Source organism: Tamandua tetradactyla, chromosome 25, assembly GCF_023851605.1.
Source record: "Tamandua tetradactyla isolate mTamTet1 chromosome 25, mTamTet1.pri, whole genome shotgun sequence".
In the NCBI taxonomy this organism is placed as follows: domain Eukaryota; kingdom Metazoa; phylum Chordata; class Mammalia; order Pilosa; family Myrmecophagidae; genus Tamandua; species Tamandua tetradactyla.
The window spans coordinates 28962823-28977765 of record NC_135351.1 but is presented as its reverse complement, the minus strand read 5'-3'; positions in this window follow the sequence as shown (position 1 = coordinate 28977765).

Below are 14943 nucleotides of genomic sequence, written 5' to 3'. Positions count from 1 at the left end.
CTCACTACTACCCCTAGTGATCCATGAGGAAAATTTTTGCTTCTTGTCCCTGTGATCCTGAGCTCTGCTGGTCTACAGGTTTTAGTTCCAAAAGGGGGAGTGCTTCCACCAGGAGAAACAACGATGATTCCATTGAAGTGGAATCTAAGACTGCCACCTGGCCACTTTGGGCTACTCATGTCCCTGGATCAACAAGCCAGGAAGGGGATTACATTACTGGCTGGGGTGATTGACCCTGACTATCAGGGGGAAATAGGACTGCAACTACACAATGGAGGTAAAGAAGAGTTTTCTTGGAATATAGGAGATCCCCTAGGGCGTCTTTTAGTACTACCATGCCCTGTGATTAAAATCAATGGAAAACTGCAACAACCCAATCCAGGCAGGACTACCAATGGCTCTGAAACTTCAGGAATGAAGGTTTGGGTCACCCCACCAGGCAGAGAACCATGGCCAGCTGAAGTGCTTCCTGAGGGTAAAGGGAACATGGACTGGGTAGTGGAAGAAGGTTAAGTTGTAAGATATCAAGTTTAAGAATGAATATTACCCAAGGACTTGCACCCTATTCTGGAGAGATTTAATGTGATTCCAGTTATATGCAGGACAGTTGAGTATTGCTAGGTGAAAGAAAAATGTGTGTTTTATTTAGAAATTAGGTATGATTTAAGGTAATATGTATAGCTACCAAGTTGACAAGGGGTGGACTATCATGGTCAGTTTCATGTGTCAACTTGGCCAAGTGGTGGTACCTATTTGTCTGGTTGGGCAAGTGCTGGCCTGTCTGTTGCAATGAAGACATTTCATAGAATTAAATCATGATCATGTCAGCTACATCCAAAGCTGATTCCATTTGTAATCAATCAAGGAGAGTGTCTTCTTCAATGAGTGATGCATACTCTAATCACTGGAAGCCTTTTAAAGAGGATTCAGAAGAGACAGGCTCTCTTCCTGCTTTGGCTGGCAAGACTCTCTTGTGGAGTTCATCCAGACCCTCCATCGGAATCGTCAGCTTTACAGTCTGCCCTGTGGATTTTGGACTCTGCATTCCCACAGTCACGTGAGACACTTTTGTAAGTTTTATATTTGCGAGTGTTCCCTGTTGATTCTGTTTCTCTAGAGAACCCTAACTAATACACTGTGCCCCCTATATAGGTCAGTTTGCCAGTTTTTAAATTTTGTTTGGCTTCTTTGCTCAGTACTCTGTAAGATATTTATGTTGTTGCATCTATCTTTGGTCCATTAGTTTTTCTCTGCTATGAAATATTTCACTAGAGAAATACAACACTTTCCATTTCACTGGACATTTGTGTTTTTTTTCCCCCAGGTGTTGCTTTTAACATAGTGCATTAGTTTGTTAAGCTGTTGTAATGCAATATTTTAAAAATGGAATAGCTTTTAAAAAGGGAAATTAATAGGCTGCAAGTTTACAGTTCTAAGCCTATTAAAATGTTCAAACTAAGGCATTCAGGGAAATATACCTTAATTCAAGGAGGGTTGATGGGTCTCGAGCACCTCTGTCAGCTAGGGCAGCACATGGCTGGCATCTGCTGGTCCCTTGTTCCTGGGCTCCATGGCCTTCAGCCTCTGTTCCTGTGGGAGTTCCTCATTTTGCTTCTCTGGGACTGGATTTCATCTCTTGGCTTCCCTTGGCTGTCTCCAGGTTCTGGCTTGCTTAGCATCTAATGGGAAGGCACATGGTGACGTCTGCTGGGTTCCAAGCATCTCCACCCATCTGCTGTCTTTGCTCTCTGGAGCAACTTTTCTCCAAGCATCTACACCTGCTTTCTCTGTCAGCTCTGAGCATGCTCCAAAATGTTCCCTCTTTTAAAGGACTCACATCTCCATCTAATCAAAAGGCCACACCTACAATTGGGCATGCCGCATCTCCGGAATCTAATCAGAAGTTTCCATCCTATAATGTCATGATTAAAAGAAATGGCTGCCCCACAAGATTGGATCAGAATTAAAAGATGGCTTTTCTGGGGTATATAATAGATTCAAGCCAGCACAGATAGTATTTAGGAATACATGAGTACCTGAATCCTGGTGCACACATATTTCTCTAAAGTATGTACATAGGAGTGGAACTGCTGGGTCATAGGATATGTAGATATTCAGTTCCAGTTGATTGGTATTAATTGTTCTCCAAAGTGGCTGCACCAATTTATACTCAAACCAATACTGTATGACTGCTCTTGTTGCTGAAATCCTTATCAGCAATTGTTATTGTCAGACTTTCTAATTTTTGCAAATTATTTGGAAGTATGGTTAACTTATTTGTAGTTCTTTGAGTACTAAAATGTCAAGGACTTCATCATATGTATGTTGGATATTTGGATAGCCTCTGTTTTGAAGTGCCTGTCCAAGTCTTTTGCCCATTTTTCTGCTAGGTTGTCTCATCTTTACTTTTTTTTTTTTTTTTAGTGATTTTTTGGTGTTCTTTATATATTCTGAAACTAGCTATTTTTTATTTATATGATAAATACCTTTAACTTTTTGATGACCGAAATTCTTAATTTGAAAGCAGTTGAGTATGTTTGACTTTTCCTGTTTGCATGGTGCTTTCTGGGTCTAATAAATAAAATCTTTACTTACCCCTAGATCAGTGATTCTCAACTCAGGATGATTTTGTTCCCCAGGGAACAGTCACAAAGCATTGAAAAAATTTTGGTCACATACTCAAGGAGGTTACTAACATCTAGTGAGTAAAAGCTAAATAAATTACAGTGTTCATGACAACCTACAATAAAGAATTTATGGACCCAATATATCAATAATATAGAAGTTGAAAAACTCTGTCATAGATCATGAAAATATTCTGTATTACTTTTAAAATTTTGATTATTAGAGAAGTTATAGATTTACAGAACAATCATGCATAAAATACAGGATTCCCAAATACCACTCTATTATTAACCCCATGTATTTCTGTGGCACATTTGTTGAAAGTACATTTTTATAATTATATTTTTAACTACAGTCCATGGTTGATGATAGCTTTTGTAATTGCACTATTTTTAATAGTAGTTACTTTTGTTACAATTGATGTAAGATTATTAAAGCAGTACTATTACCCATTACACAAAGTTACATTAGGTGTATTTTCCCTCCCTTTGTCACCTTATTGTTACCACCTTGTATTAGTGTCATACATTTGTTACAACCCATGAAAGAACATTCTTATACTTGTACCATTATCTTAGTCCATCATCTACAATAGGGTTTGCTGTGTCAAACAGTTCTACGTTTTATTGTTTAATTTTTATTCTAGTAATATATACAATCTAAAGGTTTTCCTTTTAACCACACTCACCTGTATAATTCAGAGTTGTTAATTATACTCACAAAACTGTGCTACCATCACCACCATCCATTTCTAATCCTTCACAGTTGACCTAAATAGAAATTCTCTACAAATTAAGCAACAACTCTACATTTTCTAACCCCAATCTATCCCTGGTAACCTATATTCTAGATTCTAACTTTATGAGTTTGCCTATTATAATTAGTTCATATGATTGAAATCAAGCAATACTTGTCCTTTTGTGTCTAGCTTATTTCAGTCAGCATAAAGTCCTCAAGGTTCATCCATGTTGTCATACGCATCAGGACGTCATTCCTTCTTACAAATGAATATTATTCCATCATATGCATACACCACATTTGTTTATCTATTTATCAGTTGACAGACACTTGGGTTGTTTCCATCTTTTGGCAATTGTGAATCATACCATTCTGAACATCTGTACTCGAATATCTATTTGAATCCTGCTTTCAACTCTTCTGGGTATATACCTAGTGCCAGGATTGCTGGGTCATAGGGTACTTCTATACTTAGCTTCTTGAGGAAATGCCAAACTGTCTTCCACAGCAGCTGTACCATTTATCATTCTCACCAACAATAAATGCGTGTTCCTTTATTCCACAACCTCTCCAAAACTTATGGACTCCTGGTTTTTATTTTAATAGTAGCCATTTTAGTGTGTGTGAAATTATATCTCATGCAGCTTTGATTTGCATTTCCCTAATAGCTAGTGATATTAAGCAGCTTTTCATGTACTTTTTAGTCATTTGTATATCATCTTTGGAAAAATATCTTTTCAGGTCTTTTTCCCATTATTTAATTGGGTTGTTTGTCCTTTTATTGTCAAGTTGTAGGATTTTTAAATATACTTTGGATATTACAACTTTGTTGGATATGTGATTTTCAAACATTTTCTCCTCTTCAGCATGTTGTCTTTCCACTTTTGTGACAAAGTCTTTTGATGCACAGAAGTTTTAATTCTGAAGAGGTCCCATTTATTTATTTCTTCATTGCTTGTGCTTTGGGTGGGAAGTCTAAGAAGCCATTGCCTAACACAAGATGTTGAAGAAATGTGCTTCCCCACATTTTCTTATAGGAGTTTTATAGTCTTAATTCTTATATTTAGGTCTTTGATTCATTTTGAGTTAATACTTATATATGGTGTGAGATAGAGGTCCTCTTTCATTCTTTGCATATGAATATTCAATTCTCCCAGCACCATTCGTTGAAGAGACTATTCTTTCCCAATTGAGTGGACTTGGCAGTCTTATCACCCTTCCCCCTTCCCGGGCCGGCTGGGAGAATTGGAGAGGCGGTCCCTGAAACAAAGACGGCTGGCGCCCACACCACGCGCAGCCCCCGGACCAACTGAGAGAATTGGATCGGAAACCCCCAGGCCGCGGAGAACGGTGACGGGTGGGGGAGGCCCCTTCCAAACCCGTGACTCCCGGGGAACGTGCACTCTCTCGGGCGGGCCGCTGCCGCTGGCGCCCTCCCGCCACGCTTGTTGCCCAGGGCCGACTAGGAAATTCGGACGGGCTCTTTCCCTGGCTGCGGCGACCAGCAACCCTCCCTGCGTTCGGACCCCGGGCCGGCTCAAGCCGTTTCGGCTAGCGAACCCCCCAGACGGCGAGAGTTTTCCAAAGTTTAAGGTCCCACAGCACCTTTTACTGGTGGGACCCGCAGACAAACGTGTGCCACGAGCGCCACCTACTGGGCAGGATAAGAAAAACAGAACCCAGAGATTTCACAGAAAAATATTACAACCTTGCTGGGTCCAACACCAAGAGAAATCTGAATAAATGCCCAGACGCCAGCAGCAGAAGATAACTGTCCACGCTCAAAAGATTGAGAATATGGCCCAGTCAAAGGAACAAACCAATAGCTCAAATGAGACACAAGAGCTGAGACAACTAATCCTGAATATACGAACAGAAATGGAAAACCTCTTCAAAAATGAAATCGATAAATTGAGGGAGGACATGAAGAGGACATGGGCTGAACATAAAGAAGAAATAGAAAAACTGAAAAAACAAATCGCAGAACTTATGGAAGTGAAGGATAAAGTAGCAAACATAGAAAAAATAATGGATAGCTACAATGATAGATTTAAAGAGACAGAAGATAGAATTAGTGATTTGGAGGATGGAACATCTGAATCCCAAAAAGAAACAGAAACTATCGGGAAAAGAATGGAAAAATTTGAACAGGGTATCAGGGAACTCAAGGACAATATGAACCGCACAATTATACGTGTTGTGGGTGTCCCAGAAGGAGAAGAGAGGGAAGAGGAGGAGAAAAACTAATGGAAGAAATTTTCACTGAAAATTTCCCAACTCTTATGAAAGACCTAAAATTACAGATCCAAGAAGTGCAGCGCACCCCAAAGAGATTAGACCCAAATAGGCGTTCTCCAAGACACTTACTAGTTAGAATGTCAGAGGTCAAAGAGAAAGAGAAGATCTTGAAAGCAGCAAGAGAAAAACAATCCATTACATACAAGGGAAACCCAATAAGACTTTGTGTAGATTTCTCAGCAGAAACCATGGAAGCTAGAAGACAGTGGGATGATATATTTAAAATACTAAAAGAGAAAAACTGCCAACCAAGACTCCTATATCCAGCAAAATTATCCTTCAAAAATGAGGGAGAAATTAAAACATTCTCAGACAAAAAGTCACTGAGAGAATTTGTGACCAAGAGACCAGCTCTGCAAGAAATACTAAAGGGAGCACTAGAGTCAGATACAAAAAGACAGAAGAGAGAGATATGGAAAAGAGTGTAGAAAGAAGGAAAATCAGATGTGATATATATAATACAAAAGGCAAAATGTTAGAGGAAAATATTATCCAAACAGTAATAACACTAAATGTCAATGGACTGAATTCCCCAATCAAAAGACATAGATTGGCAGAATGGATTAAAAAACAGGATCCTTCTATATGCTGTCTACAGGAAACACATCTTAGACCCAAAGATAAACATAGGTTGAAAGTGAAAGGTTGGGAAAAGATATTTCATGCAAATAACAACCAGAAAAGAGCAGGAATGGCTATACTAATATCCAACAAATTAGACTTCAAATGTAAAACAGTTAAAAGAGACAAAGAAGGACACTATATACTAATAAAAGGAACAATTAAACAAGAAGACATAACAATCATAAATATTTACGCACCGAATCAGAATGCCCCAAAATACGTGAGGAATATACTGCAAACACTGAAAAGGGAAATAGACTCATATACCATAATAGTTGGAGACTTCAACTCACCACTCTCATCAAGGGACAGAACATCTAGACAGAGGATCAACAAAGAAATAGAGAATCTGAATATTACTATAAATGAACTAGACTTAATAGACATTTATAGGACATTACATCCCACAACAGCAGGATACACCTTTTTCTCAAGTGCTCATGGATCATTCTCAAAGATAGACCATATGCTGGGTCACAAAGCAAGTCTTAACAAATTTAAAAAGATTGAAATCTTACACAACACTTTCTCGGACCATAAAGGAATGATGTTGGAAATCAATAATAGGCAGAGTGCCAGAAAATTCACAAATACGTGGAGGCTCAACAACACACTCCTAAACAACGACTGGGTCAAAGAAGAAATTGCAAGAGAAATTAGCAAATACCTCGAGGTGAATGAAAATGAAAACACAACATATCAAAACTTATGGGACGCAGCAAAGGCAGTGCTAAGAGGGAAATTTATTGCTCTAAATGCCTATATCAGAAAAGAAGAAAAGGCAAAAATTCAGGAATTAACTATCCATTTGGAAGAACTGGAGAAAGAACAGCAAGCTAACCCCAAAGCAAGCAAAAGGAAAGAAATAACAAAGATTAGAGCACAAATAAATGAAATTGAAAACATGAAAACAATAGAGAAAATCAATAAGGCCAGAAGTTGGTTCTATGAGAAAATCAATAAGATTGATGGGCCCTTAGCAAGATTGACAAAAAGAAGAAGAGAGAGGATGCAAATAAATAAGATCAGAAATGGAAGAGGAGACATAACTACTGACCTCACAGAAATAAAGGAGGTAATAACAGGATACTATGAACAACTTTACGCTAATAAATACAACAATTTAGAGGAAATGGACGGGTTCCTGGAAAGACATGAACAACCAACTTTGACTCAAGAAGACATAGATGACCTCAACAAACCAATCACAAGTAAAGAAATTGAATTAATCATTCAAAAGCTTCCTAAAAAGAAAAGTCCAGGACCAGATGGCTTCACATGTGAATTCTACCAAACGTTCCAGAAAGAATTAGTACCAATTCTCTTCAACTCTTCAAAAAAATCGAAGTGGAGGGAAAACTACCTAATTCATTCTATGAAGCCAACATCACCCTCATACCAAAACCAGGCAAAGATATTACAAAAAAGAAAACTACAGACCAATCTCTCTAATGAATACAGATGCAAAAATCCTCAATAAAATTCTAGCAAATCGTATCCAACAACACATTAAAAGAATTATACATCATGACCAAGTAGGATTCATCCCAGGTATGCAAGGATGGTTCAACATAAGAAAATCAATTAATGTAATACACCATATCAACAAATCAAAGCAGAAAAATCACATGATCATCTCAATTGATGCAGAGAAGGCATTCGACAAGATTCAACATCCTTTCCTGTTGAAAACACTTCAAAAGATAGGAATACAAGGGAACTTCCTTAAAATGATAGAGGGAATATATGAAAAACCCACAGCTAATATCATCCTCAATGGGGAAAAATTGAAAACTTTCCCCCTAAGATCAGGAACAAGACAAGGATGTCCACTATCACCACTATTATTCAACATTGTGTTGGAGGTTCTAGCCAGAGCAATTAGACAAGAAAAAGAAATACAAGGCATCAAAATTGGAAAGGAAGAAGTAAAACTATCACTGTTTGCAGACGATATGATACTATACGTCGAAAACCCGACAAATCCACAACAAAACTACTAGAGCTAATAAATGAGTACAGCAAAGTAGCAGGTTACAAGATCAACATTCAAAAATCTGTAGCATTTCTATACACTAGTAAGGAACAAGCTGAGGGGGAAATCAAGAAACGAATCCCATTCACAATTGCAACTAAAAGAATAAAATACCTAGGAATAAATTTAACTAAAGAGACAAAAACCTATATAAAGAAAACTACAAAAAACTGCTAAAAGAAATCACAGAAGACCTAAATAGATGGAAGGGCATACCGTGTTCATGGATTGGAAGACTAAATATAGTTAAGATGTCAATCCTACCTAAATTGATTTACAGATTCAATGCAATACCAATCAAAATCCCAACAACTTATTTTTCAGAAATAGAAAAACCAATAAGCAAATTTATCTGGAAGGGCAGGGTGCCCCGAATTGCTAAAAACATCTTGAGGAAAAAAAACGAAGCTGGAGGTCTCGCGCTGCCTGACTTTAAGGCATATTATGAAGCCACAGTGGTCAAAACAGCATGGTATTGGCATAAAGATAGATATATCGACCAATGGAATCGAATAGAGTGCTCAGATATAGACCCTCTCATCTATGGACATTTGATCTTTGATAAGGCAGTCAAGCCAACTCACCTGGGACAGAACAGTCTCTTCAATAAATGGTGCCTAGAGAACTGGATATCCATATGCAAAAGAATGAAAGAAGACCCATCTCTCACACCCTATACAAAAGTTAACTCAAAATGGATCAAAGATCTAAACATTAGGTCTAAGACCATAAAACAGTTAGAGGAAAATGTAGGGAGATATCTTATGGATCTTACAACTGGAGGCGGTTTTATGGACCTTAAACCTAAAGCAAGAGCACTGAAGAAGGAAATAAATAAATGGGAACTCCTCAAAATTAAACACTTTTGTGCATCAAAGAACTTCATCAAGAAAGTAGAAAGACAGCCTTCACAATGGGAGACAATATTTGGAAATGATATATCAGATAAAGGTCTAGTATCCAGAATTCATAAAGAGATTGTTCATCTCAACAACAAAAAGACAGCCAACCCAATTACAAAATGGGAAAAAGACTTGAACAGACACCTCTCAGAAGAGGAAATACGGATGGCCAAGAGGCACATGAAGAGATGCTCAATGTCCCTGGCCATTAGAGAAATGCAAATCAAAACCACAATGAGATATCATCTCACACCCACCAGAATGGCCATTATCAACAAAACAGAAAATGACAAGTGCTGGAGAGGATGCGGAGAAAGAGGCACACTTATCCACTGTTGGTGGGAATGTCAAAGGGTGCAACCACTGTGGAAGGCAGTTTGGCGGTTCCTCAAAAAGCTGAATATAGAATTGCCATACGACCCAGCAATACCATTGCTAGGTATCTACTCAAAGGACTTAAGAGCAAAGACACAAACGGACATTTGCACACCAATGTTTATAGCAGCATTATTTACAATTGCAAAGAGATGGAAACAGCCAAAATCTCCATCAACAGAAGAGTGGCTAAACAAACTGTGGTATATACATACGATGGAATATTATGCAGCTTTAAGACAAGATAAACTTATGAACCATGTAATAACATGGATGGACCTAGAGAATATTATGCTGAGTGAATCCAGCCAAAAACTAAAGGACAAATACTGTATGGTCCCACTGATGTGAACGGACATTCGAGAATAAACTTGAAATATGTCATTGGTAACAGAGTTCAGCAGGAGTTAGAAACAGGGTAAGACAATGGGTAATTGAAGCTGAAGGGATACAGACTGTGCAACAGGACTAGATACAAAAACTCAAAAATGGACAGCACAATAATACCTAATTGTAAAGTAATCATGTTAAAACACTGAATGAAGCTGCATCTGAGCTATAGGTTTTTGTTTTGTTTTGTGTTGTTTTGTTTTGATTTTACTATTATTACTTTTATTTTTTTCTCTATATTAACATTCTATATCTCTTTCGGTTATGTTGCTAGTTCTTCTAAACTAATGCAAATGTACTAAGAAATGATGATCATGCAGCTATGTGATGATGTTAAGAATTAATGATTGCATGTGTAGAATGGTATGATCTCTAAATGTTGGGTTAATTTCTTTTTTTCTGTTAATTAAAAAAAAAAAAAGAGAAGGGATAATTGGAGATGAAGGGATACAGACTGTACAACGGGACTGGATATAAAAACTCAGAAATGGACAGCACAATACTACCCAATTGTAATGCAATTATGTTAAAACACTGACTGAAGCTGCATGTGAGGTATAGGTTTTTTGTTTTTTTTTTTTTTTTTTTTTTAAAATCAATTGGAGATAAGTGTGAGTTAAGAAATAGACTCTCAGTTCTTTTCCATGGATCAATATGTCTATCCTTGTGCCAATACCATGCTGTTTTCACCACTGTAGCTTTGTAATATGCTTTAAAGTCAAGGAGTGTGAGTCCACTAACTTCATTTTTCCTTTTCAAGATGTTTTTGGCTATTTGAGGCCCCTAGCCCTTCCAAATAAATTTGATAATTGGCTTGTCCATCTCTGGAAAGTAGGCTGTTGGAATTTTTATTTGGATTGAGTTGAATCTGTAAATAATTTTGAGCAGAATTGACATCTTAATGATATTTGGTTTTCCGGTCCATGAACATGGAATGTTCTTCCATTTATTTAGGACTTGTTTGATTTCTTTTAGCAGTGTTTTATAGTTTTCTGAGTACAGGTCCTTTACATCCTTGATTAAATTTATTCTTAGGTATTTGATTCCTTTAGTTGCTATTGTAAATGGAAGTTTTTTCTTGACTTGTTCCTCAGATTGCCCATTATTAATATATAGAAATGTTACTGATATTTGCATGTTGATTTTTTACCCCCCCACACACACACTTTGCTGATTTTGTTTACTAGCTCTAATAGATTTGTTGTAGATTTTTCAGGACTTTCTATATATAGGATCATGTCATCTGTGGTTGAAGGAATGCAGTAAAAGATTGAGCATTGAATCATGAAAAAGCAGCTTAAAAGCATAAGGATGTCCTGGTGCTATGACTGTTCCATCCCATATCCCTTCACCAGCTTGCTGCAGAGTCAGCCTGTGCTCCCATGTGGGTCCCTGGTCTCAGTTTCAGAGGGAGCATAGTAACCCTTGTGCACATACTGGGAGCCTGCAAGCCTGGTTCATTCTGTCTGGTGGCAGCCTGAGGGACTGAACCATGAGTCTCCTCACAGACTTACTGTCTCAGAACTTGCGTTGTGTATAGAAGGCAGCGCACAGAGCTCTTCTTGAGAATTCTGCTGGAGAACAGTCAAATTGTGGCTGCCTGGGACAAGGAATTGTTGACTGTGAGGCATACAGTGCAGTGCCTGGAACTGTGAGGAAGCTGTTTCCCAGGGAAGAGGGGACATTCATATCTCTGTAAACAGGAGAATTCCTAGGTTCATGTGCATGCCCAAGACAAGGTGCATGCACTGAAAGAATTAGGGAGGCCCTACACTTTGAAGTTGAGCTATTCTCAAAATTCATTGTACAGATAAGCTCTGAAGGAGAGCACTCATACAGGTCAATCTACAAAGACTGGGAAAGGTGTTTTCTTTTTTACCTTATTTGTTTTGTTAGCTGTTGGCATTCAAAGAAAACATTGTTATAACACTAGCTAGATACAATCTTAAAGAATAGATGCCTCATAGTTAAAATTCCAATGATAACCCATTAAAATATCAAAATGTTCAGGTTTCAACAAAAGATTACAAAATATACTGTTTTGATTTGCTAATGCTGCCAGAATGCAACATACCAGAAATGGACTGGTTTTTACAAAGGTGATTTATCAGGTTACAAATCTACAGTTCTAAGGCCATAAAAATGTCCAAAGTAAGACATCAACAAGAAGATATCTTCATTCAAGAAAGGCCGATCACAGCCAAGGTTCCTTAGTCAGCTGGGAAGGCATTTGGCTGGCATCTCCTTGTCCTTCGCTCCCAGGTTGCATTGTTTTCAGCTTCTGATTCCAGTGGCTTTCTGTGTCAGCTCATAAGCATCTCCAAATGTCTGTCTCTAAGCTTTTTCCAAAATGTTCCCCAATTAAAGGACTCCAGAAAGCTAATTACGATCCACCTTGTATGGGCAGGGTCACATCTCCATCTAATTAAAAGCTCCTACACAAAATTGGGTGGGTTACATCCCCTAGACAACAGGTCTGCCTTCACAAGATTGGATTAGGATTAAAAGAACATGGCTTTTCTGGGGTACATAACAGTTTCAAACCAGCACACATACAAAGAAACAAGAAGTGATGGCCAAGGCAAAGTAGAAGATTGAGTTATTAGAAACTATCAGTTAGGAGAACCAGACCTGGAACATTCCAAAGACTTTTAAAATTGCCCTAAATATGCTCAAAGAGCTAAAAGAAGACATGGACAAAAAAAGAGAGGAAATCAGGAAAGTGATAGACTAACACAAATAGAATATCAGGAAAGAGATGGAAATTATAAAAAGGAACCAAACAGCTGAAGGCCACTGGAGCAAAAATTAAAAATTCCCTAGAGAGGTTAACAGTAGATTAGAGCTGTCAAAGGAAGAATCAGTGAATTTGAAGATAAGACAATTGAAATCATCCAGTCTGAGAAGCAGAAAAAGTGAACAGAGAAAGAGTGAACAGAGCCCAAGGAACCTGGGCTACACCATCAAGATACCAAGATAGTTTCTAATAACTCATTGTGGGAGCCCAAGAAGGAGAAGAAAGAGAGAAAGGGACAGAGATATTATTCAAAGAAGTAATGGATAAAAACTTCCCAAATTTAATGAAAGACATGAATATACACATCCAAGATGCTCAATGAACTCCTAGCACAGTAAATCCAAATAGACTCGCACTGTAACTTATCACAATCAAACTGTCAATTGCCAAAGGAAAGAAGAGAATTCTGAAAGTCACAAGAAAGAAACAACCTGTCACATAAAAGAGAGCTTCAATAAGATTAAGTACCAATTTGTAATTGGAAACCCTGGAGGCAAGAAGGCAGTGGGATGGCATATTTAAAAGGCTAAAAGCAAACTATTCCAATCAAGAATTCTATATCCTACAAAACTGTCTTTCAAAAATGATGGGAGGGTGGGTCACAGTGACTCAGCAGGCAGAGTTCTCACCTGTCATGCCAAAGTCCTGGGTTTACTTCCCGGTGCCTGCCCATGTAGAAAAAAAAAAAAGAAGAAGAAACGATGAGGAGACAAAGACATTCCCAGATAAGCAAAAGCTGAGGAAGTTTATCAAAAATAGACCACCCTACAAAAGATAATAAAAAGAGTTCTGTAAGTTAAAAGGAAAGTATAATGGACAATGGATTGAAGCCTCATGAAGAAATAAAGATCTCTGCTAAGGAAAACTAATGAGTAAATAAAAGTACCAGTACTATTGTATTTTGTTTATAACACCACTTTTTACTTCCTACAGGATCTAAAAGGCAAATGCATATAATGTCATGATAAATCAAGGGTTTTGGACTCATAACGTACAAATACATTATTTGTGATAATAACTACATAAAGGTGGGGGGAGGGGTATGGGAACTTATTTGTGTATACTATTGAAGTTACGTTAGTACCAGTGCAAATGAGATCGTTATAGATTTAGGATGTCACATTTAAGTCCTATTGTAACTGCAAAGAAAATATTGGAGAATAAGCAAGCTCACAGAGACTGAAACTAGAATGCAGGTTTCCAGGGGTTGGGGGAAGGTGAGATGGAAGTTAATGCATAGTGGTTATAGGATTTAGGGAAATGGGGAAGTTTTAGCAATGAAAGGTGGTGAGGGTTTCATAACTTTGTGATTGTGATTTATCATACTGAATGGTACACTTGGGAGTGATTGAGATGGGGAAAGATTATGTTGTAAATATTCTTCAACAATGAAAAAAAAAGAACTAAAGAGTCAATGACACTTAAATCCAATACATGATTCTGGGTGGGATTTCCTAAAGAAGGAGGAAATACTCAAAAGGACATTGTTGGTACATATGAACAAAATTGATATATAGACTGCAGGCTTTTTATCAATGTCAAATTTCTTGACCTTGATGACTGTACTTAAGTTAATTATTTACAAGAATATTCTTGTTCTTAGGAAATGTACATGTCATTATTAAGTGTTTAAGGGGCATGGTATATACAACCTACACTTAAGTGTCCTTATAATGAATTAATAAAAAGAGACAGATAGATAGAATGCCATTGTAAATATGACAAATGTTAATATCGGTGGATCTGCATACCTAAGGGGGTTAGGGTATGTGAAACTCTTTAAATGGGGCTTGTATTATTTTTGTAACTGTACTATAAGCTTGAAAGTATTTCAACATAAAAAATTTCTTTTAAAGAATTACTACTTCTACCCAGAGTTTTTGTCTTAGGGAAGTTTTAAAACATGGAATAAAGTATCTCTGAAGACCTAACCTTTAATTCATGTGTGTTCCATCAACTTCAAGTTCACTTAGGGAACTGCCACTGTCTAGGAGAGTGCTTCCAGACAAGTTGTGGCAAGTTAAACTCTCTGTAGCTCAGTTTTCTTATCTGCTCCTTTCCCTTTCTCTTCTCCTTTTGGGACTCCTATAATACAAGTGTTAATACACTCAAGTGTCCCGCAGGTCCTTTAGGATCTATTTTTTTTTTCCCTTTATTTC